A 20,824-nucleotide genomic window follows, 5' to 3' on the forward strand; every position below is an offset into this window, starting at 1 on the left:
ATACCTCAATGTGCATAGTTTGAAGCTTTTACATCTTAACCTATAATCCAGTCTTTATGGACAAAGAATTATATTTCCTTTGTATGGTTTCAAGTTTATTTAGTTCCCCTTTATTATAAGTACACAAGGTGTTATTGTACTCAGCTGATGGGGTTATGTAGATCTTATAAATAGATGTTAAGCAGTTAGTGTCTGCTAAGACAGCATTTTTGATGATGATACCTAATTGCTTTAGTGCTTGTCGAGTTATTACATTTATGTTTTTCAAATGAGAATTTAACTGCTAATGTGATGCATAAACTTTAACAGTATGTTATTTCTTGTGTTGAAAAGCTAATGTCTAAATGTACAACTGAACTATGAAGTTATGTTATAATACCTTTAAATTGTCCCTGGTATCTACAATATATGTTGCACTTAATCTATGTTGTGTTTTTTAACAGTAGTCTGGTCACTGATATTATAAGTTTCAGCTGGTAAAGAACAATACACCTGTATATGTCCATTAAATGTGTGAAAGAAAACTAAATAAAACATTCTGGATGTTTTACAAAGCTCATAAAGGTCTTTATTAAATCAGGTAGTCAGCATACTTCTGGATTTCTTTTATGAGACCTGGTTACATCAGAGGTATCTCAGGCTCATACAGTTGTTTTCCTTATATATTCCTGAACTCATAGCTTTAGATTTGATTTCTGCTTAAAAACTTTGGGGTTGAGTTGTAAAATCTTAACTCTGTATTTTAAAGCATTGTTAGTTATTTTAGCATCCGGCTATATGCAATACCCAATCTCTGTTATTTCCTTTAAAAACAGTCTTTTTACTGAATCCATCATCATCATTTTTGAGTTAGGATAAAATAACAGTTCAAAAAAATCTGACTAGACATCTTCTTTTCACAGGAAAGCTTGCTAAATTGGCATGTATTTCCGAAAGTTCGGTTTCTAAAGAAGTCAATGTAAAGATATATCCTGGGATTCAGAAACGCTGCAACTAGCGATAATCCTTCTTCACTGCTGGTGATATACATTTCAGACACAAAGACAAAGCCTACCTCAGTGCTTACCTTGAAGAGGTGCATCACCACACTCAGCTGTCTCTCTGGTCTACCACATGTGCAAATGAGACACTCTGGGAGATATGAGTGCGGTAAGTGATTTACACAAGCAAGTGATTCATAGACCTGCTCAAGTATGTAGAAAAACACAATCACCAGCCATGTTAATTAACTTGGCCAAAGCTCACATTCACCCATTATCTTCAATGGTTAGCATACCTCTCATCCTCTTAGTGCAAGAAATCTGGACAAAGCTTGACATAATGGGTGGACAAAGGCCCAAAAATAAGGAGAGATTTTGAATATTGCTCTTAAAAAGGTGGTAGAATATTAGGTTTTGTGATATGTGTTTTCTGAAGGATATGAAGTCTAAAACTCAAATGTATGTCATTATTTAGTAACTTTAATCCTCAGATCATCACAGACATTTGCCAGAAAACCACACATTTTATGAGGAACAGACCAAAAAAAAAATGAGGAAAAACACTGGACATTTTGCGACAATCTGGATAGTTGAGAGGTATGACGTGTAACGTCATAGCCGGCTTCAGGCACCAATAAACCCTGTGGTCACGGGGCCAATCACAGCAATTTATTTTATCCTGATATTTTGTAACATGTCTGTCAAACCAAAAAAAAGCTATTACAGAAATCTTGTATAATTAATAAACTAGGAGGATAAGAATTTGTATCTCCTTTAAAATTCAAGTATATCTCTGCTTATAGTAACAGTGTTTTATCAAGTAACAGGCTTCACAATTCCATTAAATATTTTTACCACTGATGTAGTTCCCCAAACCCTGCTGGTGGAAATTATCTCCACTAAAACTAACAACATAGCCAGCATTAGGTACCTGCAATACCCATGGCTGGAGGGAGCCCTTTAATCATCCCTGACTGTATGACAGCCCCATAAATGCTGCAGCTGATTGGGGAAAAATGAGGATTAAAAATGTATTAATTTCATGATTATGCTGTTTATCTTGAACATGGCTGTAACATGACCTTGTTAGAATAAAGCTGATAATGGACATGAGCAAGATAAGCACTAGAGAGGTCAGCAGCCCGGAATGACCGATCTCAGTGCACACCTGGGATTTTAAGAAGAGCTGATGCTTCCAATCGTCAGGGATGTTTTTCTCTTTCAAGGAGTTTTATAAATACTGGCAGAACACCTACTACTATAACTCTAAACTTCTTTGCTGAAGAATTCAGCACAATGCCAAAAACAATAGAAGATTAAAGGCTCAAAATTAAGAACACACTTCAAATGCTACTGTAATTTGCTTAAAAAGTTAATAGAATATTACCTTTTGCATCAGCATGGATTTTTTAGACAATAAGAAGTATAAAACTCTGATGTCTAGATTTACTGACTGCCTGAAATCCTGAAAAATCTAGCAGCAAATCAAACTTTTTACAAAGGACAGAGCAAAATTAAGAGCAAAATCAGGGAAAGTCTTTGAAATCAGGGGCAGAGACAGGTATGCATTATTCCTCAATGAGTTAAATAAAAGTAACTTATCCCTGATGTTGTTTGATGACTGCTAAATAGCAGCCATTGATCTGGTATGGCAGTATCAGTGTTGCACAATGTATTACTACCTGCTGAAATAAGTTCAATACCAGTGTTGCTACATCTTATGCGTGTGTGTGTGTGTGTGTGTGTGTGTGTGTGTGCGTGTGTGTGTGTGTGTGTGTGTGTGTGTGTGTGTGTGTGTGTGGGTGTGTGTGTATTTGAATATCAATGATTTTTATCTGTGCACACAGCCAGTAATGTTAGGACACATACATTATTCATCTGTGTATGAGTAAAAAATGCAGCTAACAAGTAATTATATTTCAAAAATAAGGCATAAAATATATCACAAGACATTCAGACACTTAGCTCTTCTAGGATGTTGGTGGCCCCAACTCCCCAGGCTGTAAAAATGGATACAGGGGGCTCCCTTAATCATCCTTGACTGTGTGAGGGCCCCACAAAAGCTAATCCAAAGGAAAAAAAACAGGAAGCACAATTAATGAGGGTAGAGGCACAAGAACCACACAAACCAAAGTCTGAACCACAAATCCATTTTAATGTATAAGGTTATTTAAGGTTGGAGATAACCATGTCAAGCAGTTCTGAAGAAGTCTTTGCTAAAGAGCAAAGCGCTTGACTGCATTTGGTTTGTTTTTGCTGTCAATAAATTGGATTTGTGGTTTGGACTTTGGTTTGCGTGATTCTTGTGCCCCACAAAAGCTGTTGCTGCTTAGGGAAAAATGAGGAGAACAAATGTATTAATTTTCAGATTATGCACTTTAACCTGAACAGAGTTGTGATCATGATCCTGTCAGGATAAAGCTGATAAAGGCCTCTGCTCTCCACTCCACCCATTCTAAAACAAGCCCTGCTTAGCTGTGTCTGTACAAAAAATTGCTGTAGGTTGTGTTTGTGTAAATGCTGGGGAGGGGGCTGGGCATTGTGAGGTCATTACTTCTTTCATTTTCATCACAGTCAAACCTTAGAGGTGTACGCAGGAGGTCATTATAGTTTCTGTTTGGTTTGGGGATAGTGTGGTCATTGTCTGTTTTACTTTTCTGACAGACCTCACATGTGTACAAAGAAGGTTTCTATAGCTTCTGTAGGGACAGTGTACTATCTAGGAGCAACAAATTAGAATACATTAATGTAGTCATTATTTTTGTCACTTTCCTCACAATCATACATCAGGCACTTATACTGGTGGCTGGCTTTAGATCCTACAGTTGCGGAATGAGGAGGCGTGCTACGTATATGTATGTCAGCAGTCAGCAGAAATACATGGCTGTGGCAATTTTTTCCTCTCCTTTTTAATCAAAGTCTAACACCAGTGAGATGCAGAGGCAGTGATTGCCTTTTTTTTGTTCTGTGGATGGTGGGAAGGTTATAGGCCTATGTATCCTCATAGTGACTAGCGTGTTAGTCTATTGTGAGCTACTGTTTTTGTCAGCTTTGAACTTTTAGTCTAGGCCCCAACCTGTTGTCTTCCTTGAAGGACAAAACAATAAGACTGAACTTCTTTTCTTTCTCGTGATTTTTGTTTAGGCCTCCATTGGATTAAAAGGTTCGGAAAATGCTCTAAAATGCATCCCAGAGCATCTGTAACCCTATGGCTTCTTGGACCCTGGCTTATTTGTGTTATTTCCTAAATGGTCATTACTGTGCTGTCTTGGTTAGGAAAGGTATGTTGAAAGGATGCAAGAAAAACTAGAGCTGATCAGCAGCACTGAATTTCTTTTTTAATCATAATTTCTGTTTAAGCCATTATTGGATGAAAAGTTTGTGTGAAAAAAACAAAAAAGTTTAAAATGCACTTCAGAGTATATAGAAAGTTAATGTTTCTTGAAAAAGCTGAATACTAAGGCAAAATGTGATGGAAAGAAATAAAACAAAGTGATGTGCATGTTATGGGGAGCCCAATATGTAGTAAAACAGAGGGGAGGAGTGAAGGATATGTGCATAGGGGTGGGGTGCTGAAACAGTAGGCCTAGGGTAGGACTGACAAAAAAAAAAAAAAGATTTTTATAATAACTCACCTACTTCACAAAGTTCAATTACCAAGAAATTCTGGCACTCAATATATCAAATACTATATCCCGGTAACCCCTCATCCCCTAATCCCTGCCCAGCAAACACACCCTTAGAAACAACCTCTATCTTCAGTTCCTACTTCATTGAATCCATTAATAAGTTGATAAGTCCTGCTACCTCTAATTCCAGCACCACAAATTTGCCTGACCCCTCCTGTAGATAGAACTCTACTAACAAATTCTCCCTTAAACCAATTCCTTCCAGCGACTTTAAATCTCTACTACACAAACTAAAACCCTGTTCTAGATCTGCTGACAACATAGCTTCCTACTTACTTCAGATAACAGCTGAGTTTCTAGCCCTCAAATCTCTATACTGGTAAACCATTCTATCCCTGAATCAAAATTTCCATCTGTCTGGAAAGAAGTCTATACCCTACCCATACATAAAGGAGGTAACTCCACAGAAATCTCTAATTTCAGGCCTATCTCCATCCTCTCACACCTTTCAAAAGTACTGGAAAAAAATGTCCATAAGCAAGTCATGGAACACTTACTAAAAGAAAATCTGTCACTCCCATACAACATGAATTTTGTTCAAAACATAGCACAACTACTGCCCTCTAATCCTTTATCAACACTATCTCTCTGCACAGAGATAACAGTAAGCTAGTGTCATGCTTATTCCCAGATTTCTCCGACTGCGGTGGTGGTGCTGCGGTAGCGTTGTCGCCTCACGTTGCCTCACAGTAAGACATTGTCCCATTCGATTCTCAGCTAGGGCATCTTCTGCGTTGAGATATGTGTGAATGGGTGTACCTTCGTTGAAGGTTGTGCATCAGAGCTGGCAACTCGGCACGTAAAAATCTACTGCCAATCATTAGCGGACCGGAGTTCCACTGTGGTGACCCCTTAACCAGGAAAAAGCTGAAAGACACAACATTCAGTACAGTCTCTCACCCCTTTCTCCTTGACAAACTCACTAACCTTAACTTCTCCACCTCTACCATTGCCTGGTTTTCTAGTTACCTCACATATCGACAACAATCAGTTAAATGGTTTTCTGCTCTCTCACCTCTTCTCCCTATCAAAATGGGTGTTCCCCAAGTTTCTATTCTCAGTCCTCTACTTTTCAATATCTTTACTAATCTACTCCATACTTCCTGTCCTCAATCATCTCTTGTCCAATATGCTGATGATTCTAAAGTCATCACAATTGCTGACACCCTCTCTGATTTACACTCAATTACTCAGACATCATTCAACTCTGTTGAAACGTGGCTCTTTAACAACCAGCTAATTCTGAATTCTAAAATGGCTAAACTTTTACTTTTTCTTTCCAAAAACCTAAATCACCTTAAACCCATTTTTGCTATCCATTCTCTAAATAAAACTCCTATCATAACCAAACCCAACACAAACAAAACTTCTCAGGGTCATGATAGATGACCAATTGAAATTTGATTTGCATGTCAACACTTGTATAAAAAAACATCAAAGACTTGACCTCTTTTATAGAAATAAAAAGTTCTTCTCTAATGTTAGAGAAATATGCATTTGAATATATGTGAAGTGCTAGTTTAAAAGCAAAGTAGTATGTAATGCATTTTATTCTATTAATGATATAACAAAAAGAATGAATTCATATGTAATTGCAAGAAGTTTTTGAAACTGCAGTGTGGCTTGTAGCAAGTTGGCCTCTGACCCTGGCAGCTGCTAGCTCAGCAAGTTTTAATGTTTATGCTTTTCACAAGTGATTATCTGCTGAGTCAGGAAATTAAATATGTGAAATAATGAAATCTTCTGCTCTTTCCTGCTGGGATGATTTGGCCTTGTGTATGTATTACTAGATAACACGCAGCTGTTGAGAAAGTGTTACAGGGGAACAAAGAAGTGTATTAGAAGACTGAATCTGCTATTGTATTCAAACTAGTTTGAAACCTTGAAGAAGTAACTTTACAGAAAGACATTATGTCTGATCAGGTGGATAGCAAGACCGTATTGTTACTAGAGGAAAACTTTTTTAAAATATACAGCATCAGCATTATTTAATGAATAGAATACTTTAAGCTAAAGTGATGTAGATGCCCTGTAACTGACCACATCAGTAAGGTGGGCACAACTTGAATTTAAGAAACTATAAAAATTGTGTACTTCCTGTTTCATGTCAGACAAAATTCTGTACTTGTACGTTTTTTGCCTCCTGGTGTACACTAGTAAACTTTTGAACCTGAACCTCCTGTGTATTGATCTTTTTATTTTATTTAACAGTTTGGTCCTTCGGACCGGAAATCTCTCAGAAAGCTGCAGATCAGAGTCTACCGGTGGTCAAACACTGCGCAGGAGAAGTTACCGAAACGGTTCTTCTTGGGTGAAAAGACCTCCGACTGAATTGTCGTTTAAAGAGGCTGGCCACTTTCTGATCTGTGGCCGAAGAGCGGATCCTGGACGGCTCAATACCGGAGGCTCAGGTAGGAAGATTTTTGCCTTTTTTCTGTTTTAGATCAGGGACTAGGTTACAGTAAATATTGTCAAGATTTGTTATGCAGATCAGGGACAAAAGGAATTACTGTGTATTTGGTCATAGATCAGGGTAACAGAATAAGGTAGGCAGTTATTCTAGATAAACTGTGAAAAGGAACTGAAATTTTGGTACCACGTGATAAGAAGGGTTATGTAACATTTTCTTTTTAACATGGGAAATCAGTGCACTAAAACATTGTGAGATCCGCCCCTAACCGAAGACGCAAAATATATGCAATCACAACATTCTGATAATGTTAGGTATTATACGAAGTGGGTCAACAAATATGAATTCGATGGTAAATTAGATAAAACTTCACTGGTTAAACTCCTTAAGCAACTTAAATCCGATGCGGAAGGTCAGGCAAAAAAGCAACGCCAATTAGGCATTCCTCAGGCACACAGGTGGATTGAGGAAGCAAACCATAGGGAACAGAAGACTAAAAATTCAAAAGCATTATTTTTAGACAAAGAAGATAATAACATAGTAATAGCAACAGCTCCTCCTCCCCTGCCCCCTCCATTGCCTTTTTCAGGATATGAAGCGAGTGGACAGGCTGGTCCGCCTCCGCATTATCCTGAGGTCTCAGTGAGACCACAACCATTTCTTAGAGATACTATTGAAACTAGGTCCCGAGCATGTAAAATACATGGGGACGCAGAATCGTACCAAATAGAGAGAAACCTACAGGATGAGAATGAGGAAGAAATATGTCCGCTTATAGAGCTCCCAAATCCTCAGGCAGGACAGGCAGGGCAGGACCCAACTCTCTTAGTATACAGACCATGGACACCAGTGGATATCCAGAAAGCTACTGAGGGAATCCCCTATCCGAAAGTTAATTTTACGAAATTTTTTGAAGATTTGTAAGGCATGAGGTTGAGTTACCACTTGAATGGGGAAGAAGTAGAAAAAGTAGTCAGACAAATTATAGGTCCAGATTGGCACATGATTTGTGGCACCTAGAATCCTCGTAATGCAGAGTTTAAACCACTCCCACATAGTGACGCAGAACTAGACAATAGAGTGAAAGGTCTTACAGACCGAATCTCTGAGAAATGGAAACCTAGAGCAGACTGGACTTGCATTAACCAATGCATACAACAGGAAAATGAGACGATAGATGGGTACTATGCTAGATTATTGGAATATTTTAATAATCATAGCGGTATGACAGTTCCTGAAAATCAAGTGAATGATTCCCCGTATGAACAACAATTGAAAAATGCATTTTTAAAAGGTTGCATTGCACCTATCAGTAGCTTCATTATGAAGCATATGATAGACCATCAAACAGGTAGGCTACAAGCCTTACTTGAATATGCTAGACATGCTGAAAGACATTTTAATAGCAAGAAGAAAAAGAAGACACAAGTCTTCACTGCTGAAGACGGAGCTGAAGTATTTGTGTTACAGTCAGGCAAAAAGGGAAAGAAAAATGCCCAGGGAAATAAACAGTCTGACAAACGGTCAGAAGATTTTGAGGAAAGGAAAAAGAGAGGTGAATGCTTTAAGTGCAGGAAGAAGGGACATCTAGCGAGGGATTGTAAACAGAATAAAAAGGTAATCACAGAAGACAAGGGAAATGAGGACTGACTATATGATAGTGAAGATACATCATGCAGAAGTCAGAAATCATCAGGAGAAGTTAATAAACAGAAGACAAATGTAAATGTGATAGAAGGAATAGAGGAAGTGCAAGTAGATATGGAGAATGAAGAAAGTGAAATTTTGGACTTAGCATTATTGAGCTTAGAGCTCTACTTAGCAGACACAGAACCGGAAGTTACACTTCTGGTGGAGGGAAGGGAAGTCAAATTCCTGTGTGACTCAGGAGCGTCATGGACCCTGATACACCCCTCCAAGTTACCAGAACATTCTGAATCACCTGATTATATATTAATGAAAGCTGCAGATGGACAGCTATACAGGGAACCACTCTCCCATGATATAGCAATAATTGACCCTGTTTCAGGTATGACTCAAAGAAGTAAGATTGTTGTTTCTGCAAAGTGTCCAGTAAACCTATTGGGTAGGGACCTTATGCAGATATTTGGCATAGCAGTAGTTCCAACTGTGCAGGGTATGGAGGCACAGAGACAAATGGATTCTTTTGTGGTGCTATCAGAGGGTGAAACTTTTTATTGGTACAGCCAGGACCTAGTTACGACTGGTCCAGGGGCAGTAACCGAGGAACTGATGAACATAGCCATCAGTAAAGCCCCCTCCCTTGACACTGATCGACAGCATTTGTTACACTGTACTCTATACTACTGTAATACACCAGGACCTGATAGAGAATATGAGCAAGAATTGTTCAAAAATCGTGCAACTAGATTAGTATTACGTACTTTGTATTGGGATACTGAGGGGAACAGTGTAGTTAGCTGTTCATTACCTCAAGAATTCCTTGCATTATATAGATCAAATCGATTGCCACATGTCAGCTTGACAAAGAACAAAAACGTAAAATGGGCAGACTTAGGAGAGAAGGTAACAAGATGGGAGAAACAGACTGACTTAGAATTGTCAGAACAGGGAATACAGAAACAAAAGTTGAATCGGTTGACGCAGACGCATCCGGCTGTACACTTGCAATCTAGCGAGAACAGCTGATTAGCATTTTTATTAGAAGAAGAAGAGAAAGCCTTATGTGAGATACCAACGACTCTTTGGTCAACAGGCAAGTCAGACGTAGGACTTATTCGAACAGCAGGACCAGTTACAATTACACCAAAGTCGGCATTTAGGCCACAGAAAAGACAATACCCTTTGAGGAAAGATGCAGAAATAGGAATCAAGCCTATAATAACAGCATTGCTCAGGGAAGGAGTACTGGTAAAATCTCCTGATTCACCATGTAATACACCCCTATTTCCTGTTAAAAAAGCAAACGGGGAATGGCAGATGGTTCAAGATTTACAAGCTGTAAACAATACAGTGATACCCTGAGCACCCACGGTGCCAGACCCACATACTTTGTTAAATGACTTAAGGCTCCAGCAGAAATATTTCTCTGTAGTAGATATCAGTAATGCTTTCTTTTCAATACCTATACATCCTGATAGTCAATACTGGTTTGCATTTACATTTCAGGGTAAAAGATATACCTATACTCGACTACCACAGGGATATTGTGAGAGCCCAACAATATTTGCACAAGAAATGGCTAGCAACCTGGCAGGGTTTACCCCACCAGGAGGTAGTCAAATTCTACTTTAAGTTGATGACATTTTGCTAGCAGCTCCCACCCAGCAGCAATGCAGGGAAGATACTGTAGCACTATTGAAATTCTTAGCAACACAAGGACACAAAGTAAACAAAAGTAAGTTACAGCTCTGGAAAAAGCAAGTTAGATACCTAGGATATGTGATATCCAATGAAGGTAGGATATTAGACGAGGATAGAAAGACAGCGATTTTACAAGCACCCAAACCAGCAACCAAGAAGGAAATGATGTCCTTCTTGGGGACAAATAATTTTTGTCGGAGTTGGATACCAAACTATGCTTTGGAGTCTGCTCCACTAACTGACTTGATATATAAAACACCAATGGCAGCACAAGATTTATTATAATGGACACTCGAAGCAGAAACGGCTTTCTGCAGGTTGAAGCAGTTGATAGCTTCTTCATTAGTTTTAGGACTCCCAAATTATCACAAATGGTTCTTTCAGACCGTAGATTGTAAGCAAGGATATATGACGTCAGTGCTGATGCAACAACATGGGGATAAGCAACGCCCCATAGCCTATTATTCATCGCAGTTAGACCCAGTGGTGCGATCTGTGCCTCACTGGGTACAAGCAGTGCTTGCAGCTGCAATGGCAGTACAGGCCTTGGCCTCAGTGGTATTATTCCACCCTCTCACATTGAGAGTGCCTCATGCAGTCGCAATAATTTTACTGCAAGAAAAAGTAGCATATCTTTCTCCTGCTAGACATCTTTCATGTATGACTATACTGCTGAGCCAACCTCATATGACAATTGAACAATGTATGACATTAAATCCATCAACATTACTCCCAACTCCTGCAGATGGCACACCACACAGCTGCCTGCAGGAAATTGAACAGTTAGCCTTGCCTAGACAAGATCTCACAGATATGCCCTTGGATAATGCCGAGGTGACATATTACATGGACGGCTCATGCAGAAGGGGCCCTACAGGAAAGAATCTAGTGGGGTATGCAGTAGTTACAGACACTGAAATTTTAGAAGCCCAACCCTTACCACATAACTTATCTGCACAAGCAGCAGAATTGATAGCTTTAACGCGAGCATGTATTTTAGCAAAAGACAAATGTGTAAACATATATACTGATAGTCAGTATGCTTTCTCTACAGTACATGTATTTGCGCAACAATGGAAAAATAGGGGAATGATAACATCTAGTGGAAAACCAATTAATTATGCGCAATTTATTTTGGAATTATTAGAATCTATCCAATTGCCTACTAAAGTAGCTATTTGCAAATGTGCAGCTCATACAAAACAACAGGATAGGATTTCAAAAGTCAATGCGAGAGCTGATGCAGCTGCAAAGCAAGTGGCCTCAGACTCAGAAACTTTACTTCTGAATGAGGAATTGCAACCCTCTGAGAATTTAGATTTAGACATGCTGAAAACAATGCAGATGCTTACTGCAAAAGCAGAAAAACAAAAATGGGAAAAACAAGGCACAATTCTTGAAAATGGACTGTACATTTCCAAAGAGAAAAAAACGATATTGCCATCTAATTTATTTAGATATGCAGCTTTGTTGAGCCATGGGCAGTGCCATGTCTCAACAGGGGGGATGGTACAGTTAGTAAACCGAATATTCCAAACATATGGATTCACAAATTACACAAAAAAAATTTGTGCAGCTTGTCATACTTGTAACAAGCACCATGCACAAGGGTCATTTAAACCTAAGCAAGGAAGTTTTCCTATACCACCATATCCGTTCCATACTATTTGTATGGATTTCATAGAACTGAATAAGTGTGAAGGGAAAAATATTGCCTAGTCATTGTAGATATGTTTTCTAAATGGGTAGAAGCTTTTCTAACGAAAAATCTGGATGCAGCAACAGTGGCAAAAGCCCTGATAAAAGAAATAATCCCTAGGTTTGGCATTCCGGAAAGGATTTATAGTGACAATGGCACACATTTTGTTAATCAGACAATCCAGCAACTTGGAAGATTTTTCGGAATCTCCTTGAAAAATCATTGTGCCTACCACCCACAGTCTGCAGGACTGGTGGAAAGGTACAATGGAACCTTTAAGAACAAACTTAGGAAGTTAGTTAATGAGACCCAGAAGAATTGGATATACTGTTTGCCTTTAGCGCTGCTGAGTATGAGAATGGTTCCAAATGTGAAGGGTTTGACTCCCTTCGAAATGGTTTTCGGGAGAGCATATTATGTGCCTCAGTGGAAAGCTCTCATGCCTGCAGAGCAAGAGGCTGACAGTTCATTAGCTAGTTATATGAGGAAACTGTTAACAAATAAATCTGTTTTGCAGTTTAACTCTTTTTCAGATAAGGAACAGACCAGACCGGTGAAAGCAGTTTTGGCTCTGGGAACTTGGGTGTGATTAAAAGTGACGAAGAGGAAGAATTGGGCGAGTCCAAAGTGGGAAGGACCGTACCAGGTATTGTTGGCAACACCTACTGCAGTCAGAGTGGCTGAGAGGACGTCCTGGGTCCATTTGACACACTGCACACTGGTAAAGAACTTTCGGCTTGATAAAAACTTTGTGACTGATATACAACAAGGGCAAAATGGCCAAGAACAAAGCGAATAGAAATGCAGATCAACCCCAGAGATGTTGCATAATAATTTTGTTGAGTATACATTTATTGACTATAATCGTGACAATTTTCCTCTTGTTGTGGTTTTTCCTACATTCAACCACACAAGTAAAAGTGGGAAGACGTGACGAAACATCTATAGACTGGCATCCAAATTTTAACACATACCTAGCCATGAAGTGTGTATATGCAGAGACTATGAACATTTCAAATTGCTGGGTTTGTACAGCTATACCAACAGCATATGGAGGACTGATAATGTCCGCTGTCCCTCTGGGGATAAATGAGACTTGGGAAAAATTGCTTTTTGACACAGGGACTGTGACATCACAGGACAAAATAGCTTTATTTTTACCTGTCACACAAAAGGGAATTGTATGTTTTTATAAAAATGATACTCTCCAGGTGGGCTGGAGCAATCGTAATATAACGATATCTTATCAGTGTTATATTAAGACTAGTAATGGCAATACTTTTTGCAATACTAATTATGACTCATATTTGAACTCAATGAAAACAACCATGAATGAAATTCGCAAGAATCCTGTTTTATTTAAACAATTGTCAGTTATAGACCAGAAAATGTTTCATGCAGGGTTAATGCGTATTAGTACTAAAGTAGAAAATTGTTATTTTATTTGTGGGAAAAAAGCATATAAATGGCTACCTGAGAATTGGTCCGGCAGTTGTTTTTTGGGTTATCTGGTTTTGGCTATATGACATACTGCAGAATTACCTTTGGGTAAGATACGAAATATGAGAGAAGCAGCCCGAAAACCTGAAGGTCCAGTTGAGAAACCTGTAAATCCAGTAGGACGGATCGAAGCTGGCTGGAAAGACCATAATACCGTAAAGGATAAAAGCAAATTGACTCATATGGACTTGAGTGACAGTGTTATATCTTGGGCAGGAATATTCCCAGCATATGGAGCAGTCAAATCAATCTGGGAATTGAGGAAGCTGTCAAAACTTCTTGAAGTAATGAGTAATGCAACTTTCTCTGCCCTAGAACTGGTGACTGATGAACTGAATGCAATGAGAACTGTTGTGCTACAAAATCGAATGGCTCTTGACTTCACCCTAGCAGCGAGAGGAGGTACGTGCGCGCTTATCAAAGAAGAATGCTGTGCGTACATTCCGGACAACAGGCATGAAATTAACAACCACCTAGAGTTAATTCAGCAGGTATCAGCCATGACTGAACCAGGCCAAAACCCACTGATGGACTTCTTCCAGAATCTATTTGGGGGGGTGGGGTTCCATCCTAATGAATATTCTGATTGCTATTTGTGTGGGTTTACTCCTATTAGGAGCATGTGTTTGTTGTGGAATTCCCTGCATGAAAAGATTAATCAAAGATTTTATTGATGTATCTGTTACTGAAACTTTGTACCAAGATATTGAGATTGAAAAATTGATCTCAGACGAAAACTTTTTTTGAAGTATAGATCAAATGACTCACCTAGCTGAAATTCCTTAGTGGAAGAGGTTAGGAGATGAAATGACATCATGCATACTTCAAAATAGAATAAAAAGTATTGATAGGAGGGAAAATGTTAGAGAAATATGTATTTGAATATATGTGAAGTGCTAGTTTAAAAGCAAAGTAGTATGTAATGCATTTTATTCTATTAATTATATAACAAAAAGAATGAATTCATATGTAATTGCAAGAAGTTTTTGAAACTGCAGTGTGGCTTGTAGCAAGTTGGCCTCTGACCCTGGCAGCTGCTAGCTCAGCAAGTTTTAATGTTTATGCTTTTCACAAGTGATTATCTGCTGGGTCAGGAAATTAAATATGTGAAATAATGAAATCTTCTGCTCTTTCCTGCTGGGATGATTTGGCCTTGTGTATGTGTTACTAGATAACACGCAGCTGTTGAGAAAGTGTTACAGGGGAACAAAGAAGTGTATTAGAAGACTGAATCTGCTATTGTATTTGAACTAGTTTGAAACCTTGAAGAAGTAACTTTACAGAAAGACATTATGTCTGACCAGGTGGATAGCAAGGCCGTATTGTTACCAGAGGAAAACTTTTTTAAAATATACAGCATCAGCATTATTTAATGAATAGAATACTGTAAGCTAAAGTGATGTAGATGCCCTGTGACTGACCATGTCAGTAAGGTGGGCACAACTTGAATTTAAGAAACTATAAAAATTGTGTACTTCCTGTTTCATGTCAGACAAAATTCTGTACTTGTACGTTTTTTGCCTCCTGGTGTACACTAGTAAACTTTTGAACCTGAACCTCCTGTGTATTGATCTTTTTTTTTTATTTAACATCTAACAAAGCTAAAGTCTCTTTCTCTCATGCCTATCTCCTACCAAGCTTACTGTACAGCTGTCAAATCCTTACTAACCTTTAACTCATTCACTCTAATGGAACTCAGGAAGTTTGCACTGTAACTTCCAATGGGCAGAGCCTCAGACTTTTGCCAGAGTCAAATTATGTCTTCCCACTTAAAACAAATGTCAATATCTCTTGAACCATAGGGGTTATGAAAGACATATAAATGACCAACCCTTCAGCACAAATAATTTTTATAGTGGTAGTACTCTTTAGGGTCTAGGTCTTAAACTGAATTTTATAAGTCAAAGTAAACACAGTAACTATTATGTTTGTAATATTTTGTAAACAACTTACAATATCTCAGAAACCACTCAAGTTACACACATACAGTTAGCAGCATTTTACTCATCTAGCTGAACGCTTTCATATGAGGCTAAGAAGTTCTGTCTGCATTACATTGTTGATGAGATATTTAGAAAAAAATTGAAAAGTATCTATATAAATTAATATCATAAAAACAACAGTTAATATTTCTTTACCTACACTAGACAGTGATCAAATATTAATGCAGTTGAGTTTGCCATTGTGTAAGTTTTAAGATGAAATATTTTAAAACCTTGTACATAGCATAGTTTTGGAATTAGGGATGCAAATATGAACAAACAATGTACGACGCATAGAGGTGTCAGTAGGAGTTAACTGCAGAGGCGTCACTTGGATGTAATGCTTTAAATCTCTCTCATAACTAAGCTTGAAACTACCTAAGACAAAGTGGCCACATTTGCTGCAAATCAAAGCTATAAATCACATTACTGTTCCTCTTCCAAACACTTAAACTGGTTAGAATTTCTCCAGCTGTTACTCCTCTTTCAGCTTCAGCTTATTCACTCTGTCTTGTACCAGCCATATTTCTGTCCCATCTTGTTCCCTCTATTCTCACTGTGCATTCCTTCTAGGACTCTCCGTATCTTAGACCAAGATCTACCAAAGGCTACCTGAAAAGTTGCTAGTCATGCCACTGTACTCACCCTCCATAACCTGTCTCCCTCTCTTATGTAGTTTGCCCTCTAGCATCATCAGTAAGTTTTCTATCTGATAGCTCTCTTAGTCATTTTATCTAGTTAATTACCTGTTTACTTAATCTTAAAATACTTGTACCTGTCATATCCTCACTAACTCCAGCTAGACTGATTTATTGTAATTTTGTGGAGTTTTTCTCTCCAGGCCTCTGCTGAAAAAGGGCTATCAGCTCAGCCGGACAAACCCGGTCAACAAATGTAAAATAATAATAAATAAATAAATAATACGTTTCACCCAAGTCCAGACCTTTTCATAGAGTTATTCTGATATAATTGTTGCAACTAAATGCCAGTAACTGTAAGTTCACTTTTGTGAGGTAGGCTAACATAATGTGGGACATAGGCCTGTTGTCATGTAACAGCATTGTAGCTACAGGTCTGCCTGTGTGTACTACTCCCTAAAAGTTAGAAGCATGAACTAAAATATTACTTAGGAGGGGTGACAGTGACAGGGTGATACTTACACTGGATGTACCTAGGGGGCCTCCAACTTGACATTTGCTGGAGGACCCCATATTGCTAATAACAGCCCTAGGTAACATCAGAGGTAAGTGCCAGGGGAAGTATTATTAGGACATGCACACAGGTGCACGCGCGCGTGTGCACGTGTGTGTGTGTATGTGTGTGCGTGCTCGTGTGTGTGTGTGTGAGTGTGTGTGTGTGTCTCTTTCTCTCTCTCTCGCTCTCTCTCTCTGTCTCTCTCTCTCTCTCTGTAGTAAGGCTGTTAGTGAGGGGAATTGGTAGAGAAGGTGTGTATGTATGTGTATATGTGATATTGTACTATATACTGTGTAGTGTGCGTGTGTGTGTGTGTGTGTGTGTGTGTGTGTGTGTGTGTGTGTGTGTGTATGTGAGAATGTGAGTGGGTGAATGTGTAGGTAAGTGCAATTGAGGGGGGCATTTGATGCTCAGTGTGGGTGTGTCTGTGCATGTTATTGTACTGTATGTGGTGTGGGTGTGGCTGCCATACTTCTAAACTCTCCTTGACTAATGATCAAGTATTGTGGGAGGATACTAGATTTCAGGGACTTTTAATTATAACCCTAAGTCACTGTAAAAATTAGTAGAAAAGGTTGTGCTTAGTGAAAAACATGGGGGTGGAGTTACACTAGACACCGAGGACTTTTATGAATTATCTGCTGCAGGTGTTCTGCTCAGCAGAGGATGGGGACTTTTTAGTGGATAACCCATAAGTATCTAATATGTATGCGGGCCTGATATATACCTGTACACCTTATGTAGCCATGTAATGATTACTGCTTTAACACTGCTAACAGTGTTGTTGAGGTACCATTTATACCCTGTGATGTATGTGTAAAACATGTGTTTATGCACAGCTTATGAGATCTTTCAAAGCAGTGTATGTACTGCTACAACCATTTAACTCTGTGCCACTGAATGGTTCACTGCAGACATGCTATTGCATATTATGGGTATATGCTTTACAAACATGCTACATACTCGCATGCATTCTTACCTGCATGTAATATTTTGTAGACTATCCATTTATACACATTTTAGGTATAGCCCCAAGGGCATCATTCAAGTCTACAATGCAACATAAAGTGATAATGGGGAGCTATGTCAAAGCTACGACTTAAGTTACATACATAACATCTAAAAGATGCATACATCATCATCAACCCCCCCCTCTTTTTCCCATTTCCTATAAGAGATCTGGGTGTCATGTTAACTTTTGCCATCTCTCTCGATTCAATGCCACACTGCTGCCTTTTGACACAGATCTTCTCTCACACAATCCATCCACTGCCTTGCTGAATGCCCTCCTTTCCTCCTACCTGTCTGTCTTAAATCTTCATTTCCAGATTGTCTTCTGCTTTTCTGCACCTGTCTGAACCAGCATAATCTGTTGTCGTTGATCTTTTCTGTAATTGGAGTGACATTGGCTTCTGCTTTTATGACCTCATTTCTTCATCTGTCCCACAGTGTGCACCTTACTGCCCATCTCAGGCACTTCATTTCCACCACCTCTAGCTTCCTCATCTACTCTGCCTTCCCTGCCCAGGTTTATTCACCATACTGTAATACTGGGCACACCACTATCTGGCTCACCTTACTTTTTAGCTTCTTTGGCATTCTTCTGTCATAAACTACACCTGACATTTTATGCCTGTTGGCTGCAGCCCCTCTGATTCTAGCTTTAACCTCTTCATTCAGTGTTCCCCTCTCCTCAGCCTCCCTACCAGATATGAGAAGCTTTTAAACTGTTCCACTATCTTCTCTTCATTCTCAATTTTGGGCTTCTTATTATTTTCCCAATTTGCTGCCATTACCACTGTCCTATCAATACTTCATCGCATGTGCCTTCCGTTTGCATTCTATTCTCCTATCCTTTGCTGAAGTTGTTGTCAGACTCCACCTGAAATGCCAAATCATCTGCATACAGCAGCTTTTTTGATCTGTCACCTCTGACCTGTTTGTTAATGTAGTCCATCACCAGTATGAACAGCAGTGGGCTCAGAGCTGAACCCTGATGCACACCCACTCCCACTGGGCATGTGTCCTCTGTGAGACCAAACACTGTTCATCTTTGAGTCATCAGGCCCTTTTAAATAGACTTCACTAATTCTAGTAATGTTTCTGAGACTACAAACTACTACAGGACTGACCAAATCAGTTTTCTTGGACCTTGTCATATGCTTTCTCCAAGTCTCTAGCTTCTTCTCAACTGTCTGTCTCACTACAAACATCGGGTCAGTTGTGCTGCATCCTGATCGGAATCTAAACTGCTCATATTCCATCTTACTTTCTACCACTCTACATAGCCATTTATCAATCACCATCTCTAGAACTTTCATGCAATGTGCTGTCTACAGTTAATTTATGGATGTCCCCTTTGTTCTTGTACACTGGCATGAATATGCTTATTCTCCATTCATATGGGATATGCCTTTCTCTCCACACTGCTATGAGTATACTCAGGAGACATTTTTCCTCTATCTCTCCATCTTTTATCGGATTCACTTTATAATCATGAAATACTGCAATCTCAGATTTCAGTATCCCAAGACTATAAAAACGAACAGTTGAAATACAGAAATCCCAAAAGAGCAAAATTCCAAATCATGACTTTTAAATAAACCCTCCACCACACAAACATACACACATCTTCCTCCCCACATTACAAGAAACCAATAAAACACAGACATACACAACAAGACAAACACACACGTAAACCACATATAAGCTGGTGGGCAAGCCCCCATGCATCCCCCTATGTGGGGGGGGGGGGGCTGCTCCCCTCACTCCACTGTTACTCATATATACTAACTCTGAGGTCGCACTAAAAAGACAAAGACACTAACTCCACCACTACATACTCTATACGCCCCTTGCACAAACATCCATCACATACTTGCAAACGCCACCACTTTCAATAGTTACACACTCACACCCTTACCTACCTACCCTAACCTACACTTAAAACATCCCAACACACTCACATACACTCAAACTCCTACCCAAAACCCTTAAAAAAATAGCACTTACCTGAATCTCCATACATATCTACACAACGGCAGGCAAAGCAAATCCCAAAGAACACTGCACCTTACCAACACATTAAATCCCACATCGCACGCCACCACAACTGCAGATTTGACATTATGAATTTGAGCAAGTGCAGTTTTACTCAACTGCACTTTCATAGGTTCATAGATTAGTATTAGGCCACCTGCCTTTGTAGGCCATTTTAAGCCTAGCCAATTATCCCATATGAGAATCAAACCCTGCACCTTGTGTCTATAAGGTAAACACCTTAACCATTCCATCAATCTCCTACTTTAGATTCATACTAGGCTAACTGCCCTTGCAAGCCATTTTAAGCCTAGCCAATTATCCCTTATGAGACTCAAACCCTGCACCTTGTGTTTATAAGGCAAACACCTTAACCATTAGGCCAGCCTCAGTTCCATCTTTCAATACTGAAATTCAAGATTTTAGTAATTCAAGATAGTAAAGTGCTTCCCTTTTATCATATGTGCTTTGACTTCTTCTGAGTCTGTTGCTTTCCCTGACTTCATTTTCTTTAGTGATATTCTTATTTCTTCTATAGTAAGCTCCTCTTATTCTCTACTCATAGGCTCTGTCTAGTGCAGTACAGCTTCTGTGGGGGTTTCTTCATTCAGAAGCTGCTGGAAGCACTCCTTTCATTTGCCTTTCATGTCCTGTGGACTGGTGAACAGTTTGTTGCTGCCATCGTTATGAAGGAAATCTGACTATCTTCTTTATCCTTCTCTCTTTGCGTTGCAACCTGATATAGTTTATTTGTGTCTCCAACTGAGTCATTTTCCAAAGGCTGGTAGAGTGCCTCTGATGCCTTGTGTTTTGCTATTGCAATTCCTTTCTTAGATTTGTTGTTAGCCAACCAGTTCCTTCCTAGCTTGATTGGTCTTTTCAATCTCCCAATTTTTCCTGCACTCCTTCTTTCTTTTGATGTCTTCCTGGACTTCTGCATTCCACTGCCACCTTTCCTTATGTACCTTACTGGCCTCACATATGTT

Source organism: Protopterus annectens, chromosome 1.part1, assembly GCF_019279795.1.
Source record: "Protopterus annectens isolate FY-2018-M chromosome 1.part1, PAN1.0, whole genome shotgun sequence".
NCBI lineage: Eukaryota > Metazoa > Chordata > Ceratodontiformes > Protopteridae > Protopterus > Protopterus annectens.